A 24,374-nucleotide genomic window follows, 5' to 3' on the forward strand; every position below is an offset into this window, starting at 1 on the left:
ATAACTATCACTAACAATATACACTAAACTCTATCACAGCTGCTTTAGCTCTGTAAACATATAGCATACAAGAACATTTGAATGTTAAGCAGAGGTATATGGGTATTTAATCTCTATACAGAGGAGGTCTAAACACAGTTAACTTCTTCTTTTTCCCAGTTTGAACAAACATACAGTGGCAAATAGTATAGAGCAATGTCACAGCTTCCTCTATTCCTCTATTTGAATTGAACACTAATAATACCACACAGGGACACTTTGCAACATTACTCTCCTCCAATGAATAGTTGCTTTTTTCCAGGCAATTTGACAAAGCACGCTTCCTGGTCTATTGTTATCCCAATTCCACACAAATGCAAAACACAACCCTGCTGTGCTCTCTATTCCTCTTAGGTGTAAGAATAAACTCACTTTAATAGAAGCTGGCTCCTCACCATGCAGTTATATGGCTTTTTCACAGATATCAGATAATGCCAAATTTAGTGCGGTTTCTCACAGTTTAAACTCTTTTTCCTAGCTGGCTGTCCCTGCACTTCACCATTATTTTATTTCAGTCCTGCAAAAGGGCATAATACAATATTCTTCATGCCTACCCATCTGTTCCCTACATGAATAATAACATGGCTCAATCCAATCATATAAACAATATAAGAAACATTGGTACTTATCAGTATTTCTCTCTATTTCTTTCTCTGTTCAGAACTATCACAAAAGTCCAGCTTATAGTATCTCCTGCTATGGCACACTCCTCTGTCTATACAGTGCTGGTCTCTCTCATCACCGCCATAGTACTTGCTCAATATTGTATCCTCTCCACTCCTCCATGCTGCTTCTCCTCTTCTTCCAACTGCTCTCACAATAGCCTCTCTAACTGCCATTTTTTCAATTGCTTTTTCACAAGCTGCAGGCTGGTAGTTGCTGTTCTCTGTCTGCAAGGGAGGTATCTAAAGAGCATGTGTGGAAAGCTTGGATCACCAGTACTACACTTATGCTAATTTATTACACCATCTTATAGATAAATATAGAAAAATATAAGCAATCAATGCTGTATCATATAAAAGAACCTTAATATAAAATCTTTTTGTGTTTTATTTGGCATTAGGTGCCTTAAATAGTGTGTGACTAACCTAATTGCATAACTAAAATCTATCACCCATGACTGGTTGCAACCAGAAAACAATATAGTTGTCACTTGGTAATATAGGTTACTATATAGGTTATTTGGTTATTATGAATCAGAACTAATGTTAAGCATGTAAGTAGCTCTACAAACCCAATCAAAGGGAGGTCTGTTTGGACCACTGATCACAGCGGGATACATGATTTTCACTCCAGCATGCAATCAGAGTAGAGCTGATCAAAGCTGTCAAAGGAGTGGAGAAAGAATATCAGCTCCCCATATCACTAATAGCGGTTGCTGACAAATCACCCCTTTAGACATTATAGATGATAAATGTGCAAAAGGATGCCTCCCAAGATGTCCACAGAGGCTTCAGTTACAATAGTTTTTGTTATCTGTTATACCTATGAAATAATGTTCTCCTATAGACAAGCAGCTCAGTCCAATGAATGAATTTGATGACATTAATGCATAGCCAGACTTTGCAGATGGTAAAATCAAAGTGATAAGGCCATAGAATGATTCAATCTAGATGAATTGGGCTCCACAAAGACTTAAATAATAAAGTGTAAATCGATCCTTCAGTCCTGATGAGTTTCTTTGCTGTTTAGCAATTTCCTCAGAGGAGTATAAAACCACAAATGAGATCCATGCACAGCAATAGAGGATTCATGGCACAGAAGCTGCGCCACGGAACCCCCCCAATATATTTGATGTACTTACATGTTCTATTAATGCAGAGCCAGATGGGTCTTTTGAATTTAGTATATAGATGTAAATGTAAATGTAATGTAATATGTAATATGTTGCCGATGCAGAGCTTGGCACTCTAGAAATGCATCCGGGTCAGCATATGGGTGTAAAGTTGCTATTTTTGTATAAGTTGTTTTTTTGTGTTTGCAAATTACACTAAAAATAGGTCCTATATTTATAAATTTATTTTTGAAATGTACAGTTTATGAATACAGCTGGGATGATGATGGTCATTACCTTGTGCTGTGGTGTCACTGCTAATTCCATTCAGAACAAAAATGATACAGGGAATTCCGCATGGAACATTTAACGACAAATTCTGCAGAAAACTTCTGTAAAATAATATGACCAAAATGTGGAATGACGCAAATATTCTAAAATCATTTTACTAATTTCTGCTGGTGAATATCTTTGACAGAGTGGTTTTACTAATTTACTGATACTGCAGAAAATGCCATTCTCCAATTCCAGTTATCTAAATTAAATCAATAAACTCCAAGAGCCTTATGCCTGAATTGTGTTCCTGTAGTATATTATTGTTAATAGTTTTTCCTTTTATCAATGTCTTAATGTAGACTGTGTATAGAGACAGGCAAACTGATTTGTAAGGTTTAAATCTTAAGTAAATTTCTGTTGACATGAACAAATCTAATTATTTGTCAATTAACTTTTATCAAATTATTCTAATCTATGTTTAAATTATTCACTGAATTGACCTCTAACGATATACTATAGAAAAAATAAAGCTACCATAGTTCATCAATGCCAGTAATTCTGAAATAACTGATAGTTATATACATAACTAAATATTTTCATTGGGTAAAGAAGAAACCTTTAAACATCTAATAGCGTGGTGCTGCTCTTGACTGTGCAAAAGTGATCGGTTGAATCTCTTTTAGGTAAGAGAAATGCTCTGTATAAATTGCAAATTAACTGTGGGGTTAGCTTTGCTCATTGTGCTGGGGACAAAGTTTTCATAACAACCAGGGCCCTATTTGTCTGGAGCTTGTACTCTGCCTGTATTTTGTTGGATTTTTCGCCCACTGTCCAATAACATACCGCTAGGTTAATTGGTTTCTGTCAAATTGGACCCCTCTCTGTGTCTTTGTGTTATAGGTGGTGTGGTTTAGAAAGCTCCAATTCAGAAGGGACTGATGTGAATTATTAAATGATAATAAATAGAGATGCTCAGGCTCGGTTCCTCGAGAACCGAACACACCTGAACTTAGGGGATCTGAGTACCAAGCAGAGTCGGCTCGGTACTTTTGCGCGCCTTCGGAATCGAAAACGAGGCAAAACTTCATCGTTACGGCGTCGGATCTCGTATCTCGTGAATTTTGGATTCCCTTTTTAAGATCCAACATAACGGGGGGGGGACTCCCATTTTTCTTTTCTGCCACTGCTGTGTGCCAATGTGTCCTAGATGTGCTAGGAACTGCTATGTGTTTGTATCATTGGCCTGTTGCTTACCATTCAGCCAGGCCGCTGAAGTATTTGTCCGAAAGTGTATGTAAATAATATTGTGAAATGTGAGGTGGTCAAAATTGACTGCAAATGACTTGAAATTAGTGTTATTGAGGTTAATAATAATGTAAGAACAAAAAAATGAGCAAAAATATGTGATTTTAGCATATTTTAGGATTTTTCCTAAAAAATCCAAAACCAAAACCAAAACATATGAGGGTGGTTTTGCCAAAACCAAAACACAAAGCTAATCCAGATCCAAAACCGAAGCCAGTTCATGGGGGTCAGTGAGCATCTCTAATAATAATGTGAAGTATGACCAGAAAATGCACATAATTTCTAAAGCAGCATGTACAGCTTAGTTATTTGCATTTTTGGCCTAAATTAGCACATATTGGTGGACAAGTGTCCACACTAGTCCACCAATCACATTTCATGGTATTTTGAAACATTCCTGTAAAGCAATCTGCACCTAGGTAAAGGCTTTGTTTCCTCCGAGGAAGCAGGGGTTGCAATTGCAAATGCGCCCTCTCCACTCTTTGATTTCATTCACATAACCATTTCCTGGAAAATTAAATCTTGTTTCTGAGCCACAGTGTAAAATAAGACAAATGCTTCTTGCAGGAGCGGAACTCTACATCGATGGGCCCCATAGCAAAATTTTTCCATGGGGTGGAGATGTGCCTCTATCTTCCTGCGGCTCCTGCTCAACTGTTCTGACCATACATTTGGGGCCAATGCATACACACTGATTCTCCATTTGGGCTGTTAGTTACAATAATGAAAGCTCTAATGTAGAATCGCTTACGCTCAGAAGAGTAAAGAGGGGCATTATGAAGATGGACCAACATCGACTATCCAGCCTCACCTTTGAGTCCTTAGCAGCTGCACCCACTGCTACAGTGATGTTTCTGCCACTTCTTGCTTGCTATATTAGATAACCCACAAATTACCTTAATACAGTAAACTAAAAGCTGCAAATCTTCAGATGTCATACTGACAAAGCTGAAAATTATAGTTTTACAGGAGAAGACATCCACCTTAATATGCGGGTGTACAAATCAACCAATGGGAATAGTACAAATAAATGTTTGATACCCCTATATAAAATAATGTATTGTTATATTAAAACACAAATGCATAGACATACATTATAACTAAAATAGAATAATATTGAACCCAGGATTCCAGAAATTTGTACAATAAATTATAAGTGACTTTCTGCTTGGAACATTTTCTAACATTCATAATGTTGATTATGATTAGAGATGGGCGGGCTCGGTTTCCTGAAAACCGAACCCACCCGAACATTGGAGTTCCGAGTACCGAGCCGAGTCGGTTCGGTACTCTCGCGCCTATTCGGATTCCAAAATGAGACAAAACGTCATTGTGACGTCGTCGGATCTCGCAAGTGTTTGACTCAATAAATACCTGTCTCCACGGCGATCTAGCGCCATTTGAGAGAGGGACAGAGAAGGGTTAGGTCAGAGTACTGAGCAGGCAAAGTGATCGAATGGAGGGTGGTAATCCTAATATACCAGTCATTGCACTGTATGTTTCTGAATTTGCACTAATAAGTGTAGGGTCTAATACACACCCAAAGAGAAGAGGTGCTTTGGTCATTTTTATTTATCTACAAGTCCATGCAGGCTTTTTTCTGAATTTGCACTACAAAGTGTAGGGTCTAATATACACCCAATGACGAGTGCTCAATTGCTAAGAGTCATTGATGAAGAGAAAGACAAGCAGGCTTCTCTATAGAATTTGCAGGTAAATTCTACTGCGCTATATAGATAACACCCAAAGAGAAGAGCTCCATTGCTAATTGTAATAGCTGAAAAAGAAATTATAGGCCTGCCTGGCTTGGTCTAAATCTGCAGTTACATTTTATTGTACCATAGCTCATACAGCAACAGGAGGGGTGGCATTGTTCTTGTCACTCTCCAATCTCAGTCATGATGATACTAATCCTTCTACCACATGTACTAAAGTCTATGTTCAAGTGCATACTGTTTTTAAGTCAGGGAAACAAAATGTAAATAAAAATCTTGTACCTTTTTAAAGAAAAAAAAACTCTCTAAAAAAGGTGAAAGTTTACTGTAGAAAAACATAAAATTGACAACATGCCATTCTACCCAAAATATTACCGGGCATACCAGCATCAGGTAGCTCCCTTCTCTTATCTAGATTTCAGCCCCTTCTGCAATCTACACTATTATCATAATCACCCTCATCAGTGTGTACATCTTCCTCAAACAATAGTAATTCATCCCCGCTGGGATCCACCATCATAAAAGTCTGTGTACTTTGATGTAATTGCCGATAATGGCCTTCCTCATGGAATTTGTAGTTCATTTTATGGCAGAGCTGTCACAATTTTTGGGCAATTATTTTAGACCAGAGCAATTATCAAAATGTTGTGCTTACTCATCTGCATCACCACCGGGTGTCTTAGGAAAGCTAAGTTTTTTCCGAGAAGCAGTTGCCAGAGAAACTGAAGGAGTAGACGTCATTACAAGATGTTGATAGCTCTTGGATCCTCGCTATATATTTGCTAGATAATATATAAGAATGATGGAAAACTGCAGCTGGATATGTGTTTTGGTACACCCACAACAATCAAGAAGATACAAAAAAACAACCAGCGCAAAGAATACCACCAAAATAATCCCAATAAACCGTTAAAAATAGATATTGCAAATCAAACCGGCATGAAAATATAACAAGATTCTTCTATAATACAAATATATCAGCACTAGTTTAAATGTGCATAATATATACCACTAGATGGCAATTATTTAGATAGACATCCAAGCTTGAACATATATTGTGCCTTTATTTACATATATATATATATATATATATATAGATGGTCAGAAAAATCCAGTATAGATATATCATAAACATTATAAAAGTATCTGAATAGTACCAATATTATCAAAGCTTGAATTATATCCAGAAAAATCCAATTTAGAAGCACCAATAGATATCATGTAGATTCTGACCACAGATTACATTGCATCTTATTTAGGTTTTTAGGGAACTCATTCCCACATCCAAATGTCCAGAAACCTACTATGGATATGAAGTCAATCGAGGAAACCACATGAGAGAACTTTCTGAACAATGTATAGAAGCTCACGGACTCCCCGCTGGATGAATCTCACACGATATCCCGAGTGTACGGCGGTCACGTGATGTGGGTGCGCACCCGAATATTCTTCCATCCAAATGTAAAAGTAGCGTCTCAAAGGTTCCTAGGTAAACAGGTTGCTTACAGGTTAGAATTGAAGATAGCGGATAACGGTCTTTCGGATCTCTATTGGAAATGTAGTAAGTTTGCTGACAAGTTTTGTCCTGCCACAGCAGACTTTATCAAATCTGCTTTGATAAAGTCTGCTGTGGCCTGTCAGTTTTTCAAACAGTGTGTATTGGCAGTATATCGGGAATGACAGCCTTTCGCGATTACCATGTTGCTGTAAATGTTGTTGGGGTTTTCTTAATTGCAGTAATGAGTACCACTGTTATGTATCGTTGTGATTTGCAGCTATACATAAAGGGTGGTACCTCTGCACATAATAAATAGATCCCCATATCTTAGCCTTTTGGTCACTTACAATTGACAGTGAGATGGCAATTTTTCCCAGAGTTAAGGCTGTTAGTGAGATGTGTGTTTATGCCGGATAAATTTTTTTTCCCTTACATAAATAAGCCCCAATGTGATGTTAAATACTTTTGTGCAAAAAAGACAAAAGTACTATAGGAGTGATACCTTTATTGGTTAACCAAAAAAAAATATTATTTTTGCTAGCTTGCCTGATGGAGAGGCCCCTCCATCAGGCAAGTTGATGAAGGGACCTCTGCGCTCTGAAAGCTAGCAAATATAATATTTTTTTTTTTGGTTGGCCAATAAAGGTATCACTCCTATATGACTTTTGTCTGTTTTGACACAAAAGTATTTAACATCACATAGATTTTTCTGGCTAACACGGTACTGCAATAATAATTATAAAAAAAATAAAAAAAAATTTTGCTACACATATAAATAGGCCCCTGAAGGTAAAAGAGTTGTTAAAACTTTAAATCTGCAAAACTCTCTCTGACCTGGAATCCATTTTGTTTGCCTAACTCTTGGTAACTCCTAATAAACAAAACACTTTATTTAGGAATTACCCTGATATCTATATCTGGTTAATCACATCATACTTCTGAGCAGGTTTTATAATTGTCAGAAATCTACTTTGTAATGTACTAATGAGTCATCAATTACCGTGAGCAGATTTATTTTAAAGTACTTTTCTCCTGACCTACATGACCCTTAAGGAACCTTTCAATTTCTGTTTCTAAGTTGTAACCAAGATAGCATATCTTAAAAACTGTTTCCAACATGAAAAATGTGCTTTACTCACAAGATTCTAAACCACATGTGAAGGAATTTTTGCAATCAGCCCTTTTGAGTTAATTTACTTTTTTTGCCATCACAGTATAATTTATATTTAAGCAAATCAAAATAGGCTTGACTTGGAAGCAAACAATTACATTTTTGATCTGATTCGAACTGCTGGGAATATAGCAAATTATCTATTAATGCATCATTACTTTTGGTTAATAGCTAATCTACTTAGTAATAAACACTTATTGATGAACATCTTACTCATGTCTTTGTTAAAAGCACAATAATCACAGACAGATTTGCTTTCATACACATAGGTAGGGGGAATACAAATTATGTATATAAGGATTATTTCTATAAATATAAACAATTCATACATTTTCTGAATAATAATCTGTTTAATGCAAATAAATGGTGTTTGTAAAGCCATCCAAATTGTATTAAAATCTGATTTGTAATACAATAAATAAGTTGCTGTAGATTATATGGATATTAGTGTTATATAGCTCATAATGGTGTTTGGTGCCCCTTTACTTGGCAATGAGTTATGTGTTCTTATAAAGATGCAGGGAACTTTTAAAATAATTTTAATTTAAATTTGGGGGGTGATTATCACCTATATAGTAAGCTTGCTACTTGTGGCTGTTAGAGCTAGTGTGTGTGGTTTAATTGCATAAGTTGATACAGCTGGTTAGTGCAAGCTCTATTTAACAGGTAGTGGTAAGCGATTTCATTGAGCTCGTGATTTCCACTGCTGTTTGATTTCAAGTGCTGTTTGTTTAAAGTATCGAGTTAGATCCAGTAAGGAGTTAGATCCAGGAAGGGGTTAGATCCAGGAAGGGGTTTAATCTGGCAAGTGGCTAGCAAAGGTTAGTACTCTCGAGTTCACTGTAGGCTATAAGAAGTTAGGTTAGCCATAATAAGATGAGTGGTAGCAGGCTTGATAATCTCACTCAATGCATATCTTGTCATATGTATGCACACTTGGAGCAATTGTTCCCTAGGCAAGTGCCTAACCTTGCCTAATGGGAGTGCCAGGCCTGAGTAAACATACCAGATCACCTATATTTGCAGAACAATGCAGAAAGAAGTTTTAGCCTTATAGAGAGATGACTGAAATGAGACAATGAAGTGGATAAAGCACAATTTTAAGGGTGTTCCTTGAATTGTAGAGGGGTAAACAGACATTTCCACTCTACAAAAGAACATCAGCTTTGCATAAACTCTAGGCTGGTGGAGATTTGATTTAATCTTATTGGGTCTCACTCTATGGAGGGTATTCAACGCTGTTTTTTTATCATTTTTGAGTGGGTTAACTTTACCCGCAATTTAATTCCATTTTTAACGCTATGTTTTTTTTCATGAAACAGTCCTCTCGCTCTCCAGTAGAAGGTCTAACGCAGCGAGTAAAACATGCAAATATGCTGTTTTATCTCGCACCTCCTTGGGGTGTGTTAAAAATTAAAAACCTCTGAGTATTTGAAACCATGTAAAAATGTTGATAAAAAGTTAAACTAATCACTAATGCCTAACTTGTGTAAGTTGATTTTCTTGTGAAAAAATATTGAAATAAAAAAAACATTAAATAAAATAAAAAATGAAATCAATTAATTATATTTATGTATGTTTGTGGTACAAATATGAATGTAGTAATGTGTTTTGGCATGGTATAGATGATTGTATGGTAAAAAATAGTTCAATAAAAAAATATGCTAATGAAAGTACTGTAATGTAGATATTATCAATGTGTATCAATGTGTAATGCAATCTAATGTATGGAAATGTATGCAAAACCTTTTTTTTGTGTTATACATGACAGCGTTAAATCTCCCCTTCACTCCCCTAAATTCTCGCAAACACAACATGCAGCGTTCCCTCTCTATCAATTGAATTGCACAAGTTTTCCCGCTGCGATAACTCAAAACGGTCGCTATTGCCAGCAAAAACCCGTGGGAGATTTTTTTTTTAACACAGCGGGAAAAAAAATAAATCTCGCTAACAATTGAATACCCCTCTATTGGTTTGAATATTCTAGGTGTATTTCTAGGTACAATTTGCATAATGTAAAGACACAACAAAATCTATTTTTAATAAAGACAGTGGCTCAATATCTCCATTGTCTCATGATTAATTTAAGCCACACATGACTCTAAATCACAGTGTTCTGTGCTACACTAAGGGGCTTATGATTAGTTGGCCAGGAGGGTCCTGCAGTAGGCTAGCTTGGTGTGGCCCACTGGGTTACCTGCATTTTTTCCCCTTTAAAACGTGGTTAATAGGCTACCAAACCGAGTCCTACCCTCCAGGCTAAAATTTGCCATTTTGTCAATATGAAGATTTGCTCACATCTGACAGTTGTGCCTCCTTAGGCTTAGAGAGGCGGAAAGGTGAAGGAAAAGGTAGACAAATGCAGTCCAAGTACAGTTAGGGCATGATCGCATGCCCACATGGAGATACACCTGTCAGTAGCTGTATCACTTGTGGGTACCTGAGGGCTGGTGAAAATACACACTGATGATGATGATGGTCGTCAGCACTAGCCATCAACTTCTGATTGGATGATTGCGGACTGACCTCTAAAGCTAATAGTGTTTGACCTTATTATGATATGATTTTGTGGGTGTGTCTTTGAATGAATTGTTTGCTACTTTCATTAGTACACGAGAAGGAAGATTATACCTGCTGTATTACAGGTTTTTTTATTTAAATCAAACATAATTGCCAATACATTTTCCGTTATCAAAACAAATGTCCAACAAATGTTAATAACTTTATCTTATGCTTTTGTGGTTGGATATAAGTGTATCTGATGTACACTTGACATAAACTTGGCACTATTACTGGTGCAGGGCTGGACGTATATTGTGATGCCTCCAACTCAGCATATGAGTGTAAATATGCTATTTTATTTGCAAATTTGTATATCTTTTTTTAACGCCTCTGCATCCAATTCAGCATAAGATACTATGAGCACTTCTTAAATTACATTGGGATCATAACTAAAATATTATATTTGAAATGATCTCAGAAGAAAGTGTTTTTTTTAATGTTTCATCTCTATGGCTACATAAAAATAATATTTTATTCGCTTGTTCTCTAGAAATACATAGGTACTAATCTGATGTTATTAAACAGTAAATGCTGTACAAACGATAACACAGTATGTGATGTGTACTCTGCTGACCATATGAAAAAACAACATTTTTTGCATGCTTACCAATCAATTGGCAGTTTGGGTGAATCATTACGTTTTCACAATTATTATTATTAGTATCTTTTGTTTATAAAGCACCATTTCATGCAGCACTGTACATCGAAGGGATCATATCACAAATAACCTACAATGACATGACACAGAATGTAAAGATGGTTCTGCCCAAATAAGCTTACAATTTAAGAGTTGTGGGGAACATTTGATAAGTAAGGTAGCTGAATAAAAATCGTATCCGTTAGTGGGAAGCCATATGTCCATGGATACAGGTACAGCGCTAGATCCTGGCTCTGTGCAAGAGATTACAAGTACAGTGCTTCCTAGCTTCAGACAGTTGATGATTATTTCCACTGTGCTAGTTTCAGGCCATTGGCTGTTGACGCTTACAGGCACTTTGATACTTATTAGTTCTGGGCAGTTGAAGCTTACAGTCACAGTTCTAGTTCTTGGTTCTGGGCAGTTTAAGCTTAATTGTGCTGTGCTAGTTCTTGGCTCTGGGCAGTTTAAGCTTACTGGCGCTGTGATAGTTCTTGGCTTTGGGCAGTTGGTGATTACAGGTACAGCACTAGTTTCTGGAATGAACTAATGGCAACTTTGAATACTTAACATAGCATATAAATGTATTTTTAAGTACTGAAATCACAGCTAGTACTTGCGATCATTTACAAAATGATGACTCCACCACTTTTACCTGCAAAGTGATGACTTTGCAGCATGTATACAACAGCAAAGGCAATTACTATGTGGGAAAAATTATTGGTATCAAAGTAGAGCAGCATGCAATCATGAGATAAAATAGTAACTATAATCATGTTGATCAGAACAATGTGTGCTGATAGTGAATAATAGATACACCAGTGCGCTTTTTTTTACAGAGCAGTGTGGAAATAAGATTTAACCTTGAAGAGCTTGATGATTAATCTGAGATAAATGTGTGGAGTGGGCACATTTTAAGGGTGTTCCCATGTTGCAAAATATTTTTTGCATTTGCACTAAGATGGCAAAGACTGTGGGGTAAATGTATCAAGCTGAGAGTTTTCCGGCGGGTTTGAAATACCAATCAGATTCTAGCTATCATTTATTTACTGCATTCTACAAAAAGACAGCTACAATCTGATTGGTTGCTATAGGCAACATCTCCACTTTTCAAACCCGCCGGCAAACTCTCAGCTTGATACATTTACCCCTGTGTCTTATCTTACACTTTTGGGATGCATCTTGCTTTTTTAAATTGAAAGAAGTATTTTTCTAGGTGCAATGTGCCCATGTAATACAAAGGTTCAAACACACAAAGGTGCCTGGAATAATTATGACATCCCAATGTCCCCTCAATCTTGTGTTTAATTTAAGTCATAGATGAAACCAAACCAAGTAGTATTTTAAGAGAATAACTGACAAGCTTTATTTAATTAAAGGGTTGATTCTAATGTAGAGGAAAGTTGATCTTTAATGTGACATTTTTACAGTGCACTTTTGGGATTTTTCCACCTCTCCGGATCCCTAGGCACACTTGTAGTTTGCATGCTTGCCTTCCAAGAGAGAAGAGTCTGCACTTAACAAATTATATAGGTTCATAGGTGAAAAACCATGGTGTTTTACTCTACACATTCTGGGACTCCTTTAAATTTGACGTACGTGTGTTTGTTTTGCATAAGATACAAATTTTTGTACTGCACATGTGCACAATATGCATACATCCCATACTTGCCTGCTCTCCCGAAATTTCCGGGAGGCTTTTAAATTTCGGGGAGTCCTCACGGTCTCCCGGAAGAGTAGACAAACCTCCCTGATCCTATGGGCTATAGTGATGCAACAATGTCGTCACGCCCCCTTCTACCCTCTGTCACATAACCTGTACTCTGGGATCTTCCGAAGTACAGATTTAAAAAGTAGGCAAGTATGATACATCCGTATCAAGTGTTTTGCATGTCCTCGACTTCTTGTGCCTGGAGTGGTGGTACAAGAAAGGGAAGTGGCGGACAAGCGTAGTCTGAGTACTAACTAGACACTTCTAATTGGCTGTTTGCAGATTAACCTCCAGCTGATAGTACATTCATTAGCATCACAGCTATGCTAGGGTCAATTAATTAAAGTAATTAGTGTTCCTCTATTCGCATTACTTGTCATTTCTATGTAGACTTCTGCAAGAAACATGTCCTCCACTTACTTTTTAAAGGGATAAACAATGGATGTAAAGCTATTGAATTTAATATCTTTTAATATTAAATGATTTTTGCTTTTATTAATAAGACATTCTCTCCTGTGTATCTGATTGCATTACCCTATTTATACACAATATAAGTATGTATTAAAACATATTTTTATTACATTATTATGCATTAATATTGGTGCATACAAATATGGTCATTCCAATTCTGAATTGAGTACTAACACATACACCTAACTTTGAGTTATTAGCGACACTAGCTGCATCTGACGCAACATATGAATGCAAGTTTTCTTGCTCCAGCTTCTAAATAAGCTCCTGTGTGTACTTCATAAATGTCCTCTCATGGGTTATTCAAATAATGCTTTCTGACTTTTAAAATTACACTGGGAATATAAGTAAAATAGTATAGTCTTTGAAGTTATCTTACAAACATTTTTTTTTTTTTATATTTGCTTTCTTTCATCTCTGTGGCTACATATAAAGTATGTTTTACTAGCTGGATCTCCAGAAAGGGTATGAAATCTGATTGTTTGAACAGTAAATGCTGTACTGGAAAAACAATTAAGGCACTTTTTTTGCTGTGCAAACTGCTGACCTCACAAGGTATGAAAACATTGTTAGCAATCAGTTAGCAATCACTTCCATACATTCACAAAGTGAAATGGCAGCTCTGAATACTTAACATAGCGTCTAAATGTATCATTGATTTTTTAAAACACAGCTAGTAGCTGAGATCACACGCAAAATGCTTACATCACCACTTTTCCCTGGCAGCATATACCATCAAAGGCATTTTACTATGTAGACACTTGGTTTGTATCAGATTAGAGGAGCATGCAATTATGAGATAACATGGAAAAAGCAATCATGCCGATCAGAAAAATGTGTGCTAATGGTGAATAATAGGTGCACGATTTATGCTTTTCAAACTGATGACTGTACGTCAGATACTGTAAGAGCATTGATAATGACTAGGTGCCTAGGACTCTGAATGAAGTGGGTGTTGCAATGTGATAATAATTGTATTTATAACAGGGCATAAACTATCTCACTAGAAAAAAAGAGTCGAGGGGACTAGACAAGAGATGAGAGAACTGAAGACATAAAAGGGGCCCAACAAGGGAAACGGGCAGACATTAGAGATGGATGGGTGGACTGACAAAAATCAATGCAAAAGTATGAGGAAGACAATAAAACAAGAGACAAGATAGATAGTCATGAGGAAGGGAGCAGACAAGTATAAGGGAAGACATGAAAAAAAGGGAACAGACAGGTGCGGGCTGGCAGATGTCAGCCCGGGGGCGCACAGGTGGCCGTATCACGTGACACGCGATGCAGCCGCCTGTGCGCTGAGGCGGCCGTATCACGTATATTGTGATGCGTTCGCCGGTGAAAATAGACTATATTGCATCCGGGGGGCGGCTGGCTGGCCTACCCCTACCCCCCGGTCCTAACACCGGTAAAACTGAGCGGCGCTGCCCCCCGAGCCAGCCCGCCCCTGGGAACAGATATGTAAGCACTGACTACAAACTATGATATAGATGGTGGGGAAAACACACCTACACATAATATGTGGCAAAGAGGCAATGCATAGGGCAGAGGTCCCACCACCATAGAATAATCAGGCAACACACATGAAAAGGTTGGGGACAAAGTAAATTACAGTTGCATGTGTGAGTGTCAATAGGGGGTGAAAGTTTGTAGGTTGTAGCTGGAGATGGGTGATAGTAGACTCCCCTCAATGTTTCATGTTGCACCATGATCTAGTACATGTACAAGTACTGTATAGGATTTTTGTGTATATGATATGGATATACCCAAGTGACACTTTGCACTAAAGAAGCTAAATGATCACTGAACCTTCAAAATGTGTTGCAAAATTTGAGAAACTTCCCAAATATATCAGAGATAAACTGCTAAGCAACTGTAATGCCTACTTCATATGCACACCAGGGGCGAACGCAGGATGTAGAATTCAGCTCCATTTTGGCGAGTCTGAATTCTACAGCAGCCGCGGCGCTGTCAAGCAGCATCCGCGGCAGTGCTGTATTATACTACAATACAGCACTGCCGCGGATGCTTCTTTGACAGCGCCGTGGCTGCTGTACAGTTCCGTTGGTTCGCGGAGGGGAGGGGTTTCTGGAGAACCAGAAACCCCCCCCCCCCTGCGTGCGCCACTGCACACTGAACTTTGTGTCTGTTACTGTAAGACACTTCAGTCAGATATAGACCCTTGGGTCTGATTCATCTTTGGATGCAATGGAACTTGAGCGTAGTGCCGACTGTATTCAAATACAAGCGGATCCCAATATATGTTTCTATTTGAATCTGGGAATAAGTACTTTCTGGCAGTATGTACACAGACAGAACAGAGAGCAGGATACGCACATGCATATGTGCAATATAAAAGGTACATGAGAACACAAGCACAAAAAAATGTACACTGTACATAAAATGCATTGCTATAGTCTATCCTCCTAACATACATATGTTCTGTGCTAGCTAGTGGCACGCATGTGTAGTTTTTTTAAAACAAAGATTATCAATAGGCACTTGCACCAAACAACATCGGCATGCCCTTACTGTACATTGCCTATGGTCGTTCACCTCCTCCCTCCCTTGTTCCGCCCTTCAAGTCATAGGCAATCAGGTCATTTGGGTTCTGACTTGAATTGCATCCATTGGCGTAAAGTCCATTTCTGAGCATACACCAAGCTATTTCACGCAAGATATGCCCCTGAGCTGCATAACAAATGCATAATAAGAAAATGTTAACTTTTTCATATACAACATTTGATTTATCATATGCAACATTTGAATTCTCAGTTTAGTATTCATTTCAAGGAGAGTTCCAGTCAAAAATTAAAATATAATGTTAAATGCAATTTGCTATAGTAAGTTCTCCTGCATGTGTTATGATCTTTGGTGCCACTATTTGACCATCCAAAACAACCTCTATGTTGCTTATTATGTAGACTATGCTTTATTGTAAAAGACAGGAATGGTTGCTGTTGGCCCTTCTTTGCGGCATTAGTCGTGGATGAGGGTGAATGAGTCTCATGCACTGGGTTTCTGATTGTGCTGGAAATAAGGGCGGGATCAGATGTTCAGTGCATGAAGCTGTCACTAATTTATGATGCATGCACTAGGGGCATCGATAACTGCTTCTACACAAGTGTTTTACATAAGCAGCACCAAAGGAAATAATACCTGTCAGAATAACGAAATATAGTACTGAAAGCGTACAGTGCAAACCATACAATAAATTTAAAAATAAAGAAGAACAAGTGAAAACATCTCCATTGCACACCGCATATAAAAACAAATATAATAAATATAGTTTACTGTCGCATATACTGTAAACACAAAATATAAAGTTAATGGAAGCCGCCAAGTAATATGCCAACTAGAAGAAGATATACATACATTACTAGAGCTTTGAGCAGTGGTCCAAAGGTGCTTTCAGTGTTGCTTAAGAATTGCAGGAAAGTTTGCCCATTATCATCTAAGTCAGTTTTTCCCAAACCCAGTCCTCAAGTACCCCTAACAGTGCAGGTTTTCCAGGTGACAGGGGAAATAATTATACCACTTGTATATCTGTTTCAATGTGTCAGTCAGTAATGATTACACCTGTGCTCTAGTAAGGAGATATGGAAATCCTGCACTGTTAGGGGTACTTGAGGACTGGTTTTGGGAAACACTGATCTAAGTGGATAAGTAGATATAATGCAATTTCCAAAAAGGAACCTACATACATGACTACTTATTTCTCATAGTGAAAGTTTCTGAAAGCTCTGTTATGAAAAAAGATGGTTCCGGGCTGCCTGTAAACCTGGACAATCACTCTTAATGGAAGCTGGATGAGCTGGTGGTGGGACCAGGAACCATACAGAGTGCTTCTTAGCTGTAAAATCACTTCGTAAATTGCTCAAAGTGTATGCTACAGTGTTATACAACAGGAAATCCCATGACATAATGATGCGACATCACTGGGATTTTCTCGCAAGATAGAAAGATGCTTTTAAATGCAGGGAGACCTGAATCAGTCCTTTCATACAAAGCATTACTAAATTAATCGAGCAAAAACAATGTATAATGTATCTATTAGTGTACAATAGGGGAACAAATAAATAGATTGGTGAGAAAAATGAAACAAAAATCATATTATTGCACACTTGGCCCTAAAACAACCTTAAACAAAGAGAAAAATACACTTATGTGGTATCTACATAGTCAGGAGAACAAGAATGCAATATTTTGGGATAATGATCTCTGATTATTCTAATTGTGTAAATGTAACTGTGGGAATATGTCAGGAAAAGTGTTTTTTTGTGATTTTCTTTCCACTTTATCTAACGCCTATAAAATCAAAATATATTTAATGCAACATACAACTAATAAAAGTGCCATCTCTTGTGAAAGTAGCAATATAACATGTGTTTACTTAGATATTGAAATACAGTGTTGTTCCCAGCAAAGTCAAAGCCACACAAAAAAGCAAACATCGATCCTATCATTACGGTGCAAACCAGCTTCGGTCATTTCGAGAGTTTATTTATATGTTTGCTTCATTGCTTTTGCTTTATATTTAGGAACACATCCTTTCCTTGATGCTTACCACAATTATTTCATTTTTATTTTCTCATTTAATGGGTTCTGCATGCTCAATCAACCATTTGTTACTTCGGCTTATCAAAATGAGTAATATAGACACTCAAATTTTTAACTGATGGGTTTTTAAACTTATAGCACAGGGGACAACTTTATTCATCTTAAACATTTTTAAAAACAAATTTTGGAAGACTCACCAGATCTCCTCAAAACATTGTATTGTAATCAATGAAAAGAAAAAGCAACATTTATGACACAACTAACACTATCTAATTTTACTAATGTTATATTGTATATTGTTTATTTAGTTTTCACTGTTGTCATAAGGCACACTTATGGTACTAGTATGACTGTATACTTATTTTTCATTTTCAGTACAGAAAGGAAAATATGGTGAGCAGATGGGGGAAATCTAAGACTTAAGCAATTATGGTCACTACTCATAATATGCAATATAAACAGATATGTCTAATTCAAATACATTTATGCAATCACCAATCACTTGATAAGAAATGCAGACAATTATTGAGCAATATCTGTGCTCTCCGGTAGGACCCGATATAATAGTAATCGGGCTTATAGAGAGGCTTGCAGCTAATGCTGTCTAGGTGAAAATGCTGCGTCAGTGTGCTTAGTAGTCTGCATTGTTGATACTCAGCCACTCAGCTTAGTACTGTATACGTCACTTATGCCACTTGACTAGTGGAGAAAATGCCAAAATGGTGTATCTGAGTTCTGTGTTTTCCATCACAAAGTTTTTCAACATCACTACTTTAATCTTGGCTATGTAGGGAGGTAGGGGCAACTACTATTGCTGTCCAAGTGATGCTCTGGAGGCAAAGAGGCTGTGTCCATATCATATACTGGGGGGAAATTGGCGGAGGAGGCAATGAGGCAATTTCTGCAAACATTTCAAGATTAGTACCCGCTACTTGTTTAGTCAGAGTGAAGACCTCTATCCATAGTGGTTTTTGTAATCGGCAACCCCAAAATATATGGAGCAGGTCTCCCTCAGCTCCAATTTTTCCAGAATAGTGACAGTATTTCTGTCATTGAATTTGCTAGTTTTCTTTCCATTTTTCCAGCTGTAAAAGAATAAATGGGCATGCTTTGTGGCAAGAACTCGATCATGCTCTTGATCAAGGTAATCTTTGCTCCAATTGTACCAGTCTTATGTATCATAATAATTTGCCACCTGAGCTCTGCCATCAGTGAGTCAAAAAACATGCCCCCTACTTAGCTGCCCAACCTGTCCATAGCACTAACATATCAGGACCTCTGAAGCAAATGGCAGGTAACCAAAGATTCCTACTCCTATTCCTATATTCAGTATAGCGAATACCAAGTCTTTCAGGACTTTTATTCTAGTATCTACTGATGAGTCCTTCTAATCTATAAGGATGATAAATGTATAATAACTGTACCCAGATGTCTGTGGTAAACTGGTGTTACAGACTACAGAAAATTTCTCGAAATAGGATATCTTTAACGAGATTAGCCACAACCGAAAGTGCTGATCAGCATGCCGATTCATCTGTACAGACCTTTACGATTTACATTCACATCTGTGATCTTCATCTGTCATAAACATCTGCTAAAAAGATTGTGCTTCTGTAAACTCTATGGATATCTGCCTACACTGCTGGTAGTGAGTGCATACACACTTCAGATTTTGCCCGACATCGTTTCCATCGTTTATACAGCCAATTTATCAAATCAAATGAAACAATATAATGTGCATTGGTACGATAAAATATACTCATTGGAGCATATACACTAATGCAATATAAGACCTAACATTCATTCATCGTGTGCTTGGTACTATAATCAGGTGAAAAACCTATAGTGTGTACCTAGCTGAACACTACTGAAATATGATATGACTGCAGTCCAAGTGCAAAGTAGTCCCAGCTGTCAGCCTAGAAGTAGCCATTACAAGAACTGGCAGGCATGAGTATCTCATGAAGTACTGCTCCTGTAGCATAACTCATCAGTGAGAATATAATAGACAGATCATAGTACAGGAGTTAAAGTGAGTAACAGTTTAAAGAGATAAACATATATAAATGTATGAAAGATCAATGATTACTTTCATTTGTTCTTAGATTTACCACATTATATTTACAGATAAAACACATTAAATTCAGGCTTCTGGTTTATATCTAGTGCTTCTCAAAGCAAATAGGTAGCTTGAATCTTGCCACACTAACCAAGTATGTGTCTTTATGTTATAATGGCAGGGTGGAGCAGTTAGAGATAAATGGCATGAGTATAAGTATCACTCTGAATAACAGGCACTCCATCACATTATATATCTCAAAGAACTGTATATCATTTCTCAGTATGAAATGTAATTTATTCTACCTATAATAGAAGATCTCAATGCACTGTATAGTACAGTAGTGTGAAAGTATTACATATATCTATACTAATCGTTAAACAATAGCATCAGTGGTCACATGTGCTTGTAGATAAACGTGTATGTACTTTTTCACCTTATTATTTTCTTATTCTAACTCAATTCTGGTAATGTGAAAGACATATCATTGAAGAAAATAATGAATACATAAAACCTAAAATATAGAAACTCATGTAAATAGACTGAAATTCAACCACTATAGAAAATGCTATGGCAAACCAAAGAATGCAATGCATGCATGAAGAAGGTAACAACACATTACTTTAAAACTATCATACATTTAATCAGACCGACTAACAACATATTACATTGTGTTATGTTACATATAATGGAGCTTTCCAACACATTCCTTTACAAAACACTGCATCATTTATAATGACATGTTTTGTTTTGTTATGAAGACCATCCCCTCCACTGTGTTGATAGTACCTTTTCATGGTAGCAGTGACATCAACAGACTTTGAGAAGTCACTGCACACTAAATAACATATTTACATAATTGTATAAATATTATAATATATATTCTAGGAAGTGAAAACACACTTGTATTTGTTAGGAATGAAAGACCTATAACACACAAACCAGTAATACTTCCAAAGAAAGTACCCCGGTTCCAGCAGGCAATAAAATATTCACAAACAAATGTGAAGATGTACAAAGTACAAACATATTTATTATATTGTTTAAATTGCTTGGATGTTCATTAGGACTACTACCGATCTGTAATAATCACACACAATTTTGAAGCTAATAATGTCTCTAGTCTGTAAACATATAAAAGATAGCAGTAGCAATACTCAATTATTACACCTCAGAAACAATACAAAGTCATTTTAGAATTGATGACGTTGTAATTAAGATAGTGGAAAGCACGTACAAACAAAATACACAATCTATAGGAATGTGTTAAATAAATGCTCAAATAAGAAGCCTACATAGCAGGGTCAACAATGGAAATAAAAATGGAAATACAGAATACTGTGATGTAGATGAAAGGTTACCGGGTCATATACTTTGTTCTGAAATATATTTCCAAAGCCGTCCAAGTTTCAAAATTACTTTAAGATTATTGTAAACCTTTGGCGAGGAGAATTTATTTCTGTTTCATTTGGGAAATCCTATTGATTTTTAAACATGAATCTAGTCTGTGCCTACAGTGACTTAAAGTCTTTGCCTTAAAGCACTGTATAACTAAAGCTGCCATACATGAACTCTGCCACTGTGATTCTTAATGGAACTTGGGAAATTTGCTATTTCATCACTGATAGAAATGACAGTGCTGGCTTGACTTAAGTACTATCTATAAGAAGCAGCTTTACTTCACATCACTGTGTAAAACAAATATAAATGTGTTTAGAGTTAAAAAAATGTTTTCTAATTAATTTTGCATATCCAGGTCTGTGCAGCTAACAAGGGGACATACATTGCGACTTAAGGGAAGGCATCTTTAACATTAGCAGACAAAATGCTATTTAATTTTAAGGGTAGGAAAGCTTTAGAATTACCTATCAAATGAGGTGTGATGGCAGACTAACTACCTTAATTTAAAAATTGCCTTTTTTTTTACAAGGCATATAGTCTGTAAGAAAATTCAGCAAATAACTTACTTGTGGAGTCTGACTTACCTGGGACATTAATAAGTTTGCTACTTAGAGGTTCACTAACAATTTTCTAGTTAGGTTAAATTGCCAGCTGCCTGTTGGAGGTTGTGTTTTCTTTCTCTGGTTTAACACCACATTTAAAGCTAATTAACTTTGATGTTTTTTTCTGCTTTCACTATGCCTATGTTACCATTTGCTTTTATTTTTATTACATGTAGTCACAGATTTGCCAGCTAGTAGTATACTGTTAATGTAAGAGCACTTTAACAGCTCTACACACTACATACCACTCTCCCTAATGGCCCTCTATATGCCAAAGGATGACATGAACAGTCAAGGACAGAACATTCAAATACAGCGCAATAATAAGCAAGGAATGTACAAACAACAAAAAGCCTCTCTATTAGATTCTAGCGATGTGGAACACTGAAACTAGGGTGGTTGGAATTTGGAGCGCATAAATTAAGCTAATAATAGTCTGTCAGCAGACAGAGATTTAATTGCTGTGAATACTTTCGTACATCATTCTGCAATAAACATAAGACTATCTGTGCACTTTCACTATTTTGTTTATTAAACAGCAAGTTGAAGTAGGGAGTACAAAGCTGTAGGCAAGTTGCTCTTACCTGGATAGAGGTAGGTTCACTGAGATATTGGTTATAGAAATCGGTACACAAATGGGTGCTTTGGTAGCAGATACGTTCTGTAAGTCTCTTAAGCTGCAGCTGATATATCTCTAGGGAAGAAAAACTGGATGACCTACAAGAAGATACTTTCCAGCTACAGAGGGAGCAGGTGTTCTTTCAAGCGCAGGAGCTGATCCAAAAGCTACTGTCACCCAGATTTAAACAGGCAGTAAGAGCAGAGCGCATCACCACGTTTTCACCTCCCTTCTTTTTGTTGCATGTTGTGGAGCTGCTGCTGATGACAATTTCACGTCATAGGGCTGTGAAAGAGTCAGATGGATTGGGGCTGTGCCCATGTCTGTACCTCCCCTTATAACTAGGGTGCTGCTGGTATATGGATCGTGAATTTCAGCAGTGGTGGTGAGATCTCTCTACTTGTGACAGGGCTGAAACTGCATGTGCAAAGCTGTCAAATCAAGACACAAAACTGTGCTATGGTTCCTTGAATCTAACGTGTAAGAGAAGAAGAAGAGACCCGTGCAATCAAGTAAATTCAGAATTACAAGATACCAGGTCTGGTGAAGAAACTCTCACTGGATTAGTAAACGGTTTAATAATGTTTAATATAACACTGGTAGTTGAAGATGTGTGATGATTATGCTGCTAATATTCACAAAGCCAGCTCATTAAAAGCAGCGTTTAGATTATGTTAGCAATTAAATGTTTTTTTTATTCTCTTAACTCTGTAAAGCAGAAACGAAAAAATAGTCATACTTTGGAAAGAAGAGGGAGTCAGAATGAGCCTTGCTGAAGAATATAAAATTATCCTTTTAACCGGACATTAACTGCTCGTATATATGCTTCATCCCTTCCCTACTTAATGCTGACTTATCTTCCATAAACGATTTCGCATGGCCCCTGGGGCTAGTGATCTTGTCATCCCTACAATGCAACACGTATTTTTGTTTCTAATTACGTTTTATCCTCTTGTATATTAAAAAATATTATTTTATTTTATGTTGTCATTTCAACCATGTTCAAACTCCAATTGTAGACTTGTACTTCTGCATTCTTGACTTTTATGAGTGAAAAAGAACCACTGAGAAAAATCCCACCTGCACATCATTACCTATAATCTATTGACTTTTTCTTTTCCATTTTTTTTAATTTTCAAAGTGTAAAGATTTAAAGTAATATTAACAGGGTGACACTTTTTGATGAATGTTTGGCTCCTATTACCTTTAAATATAATGAGCTCCCATTTTCCAGTGTGTTTTTTTTTTCATATTGATTTTAATTGCTGTAGGAATCATGGATTTGAATAGGATAAAAGAGGGGTGGTGAGATAGGGGAAGAATATGTCATAAATCAATGGCAGTTTAAGAGATAGGAACCAATTACTTTGCATTTAATTGAAGCAGCTGGATGTGTTAGATTTCAATGCACATTCTTGATCAATATACAGTAGGTGGAAAAATCGAAAAATATTTTTTGTAGTAGTAAATAGATGACCATGCATGTACTGTAGAACGGCTATGCAGTAGAAATCTTCTGTCTGTAATGTTATTGTGACTTCAGTTGGAAGCATATACATAGAACATGAAATTTAGGGTTTGTGGAAACATGCACTTATAGGCATAAAGACAAACACTGCCAAACAGACAAATACACACATGGGCATCAGCAGGAAATTTTGTCTTGGGGGGTAAAAAATAGTATAAAACAATGTGCGCTAATGTGAAGCGGCAGCACAGTGGTGGAGGGACCATGCCCAGGTCATAAGTTGATCCCCATAATTTGAGCCACATGTTCATGAGAACGGCCACATTGATTCAATTGCAGATGAACGGTGACACGCCTTCATCTTTGCCCAACTTCTCCAGGATTCAATTGCCTATTAAATTTCCCAACACTCACACACACATACTCTCTCAGGGCTGCTGCAAGATTTCTCGGCACCCTCTGCACCTTCAACCTACCACCCCTACTCACTTCCCAGTCCCTCA

General features: G+C 37.0%; 1 protein-coding gene across 1 annotated transcript in view; it reads right to left on the reverse strand.

Moving 5' to 3' along the window:
- The window catches only part of NPFFR2 (neuropeptide FF receptor 2), a 164,855-nt gene extending 142,085 nt beyond the window's left edge, over window positions 1-22,770 (reverse strand). Inside the window, exon 1 of the mRNA XM_075189550.1 lies at window positions 22,369-22,770. The gene's annotated coding sequence lies outside the window, so the exon portion shown is untranslated. The remainder of the gene's footprint in view (window positions 1-22,368) is intronic.
- Between the last annotated feature and the right edge of the window lie 1,604 nt (window positions 22,771-24,374).

Source organism: Mixophyes fleayi, chromosome 1 (genome assembly GCF_038048845.1).
Source record: "Mixophyes fleayi isolate aMixFle1 chromosome 1, aMixFle1.hap1, whole genome shotgun sequence".
Taxonomy (NCBI): domain Eukaryota; kingdom Metazoa; phylum Chordata; class Amphibia; order Anura; family Limnodynastidae; genus Mixophyes; species Mixophyes fleayi.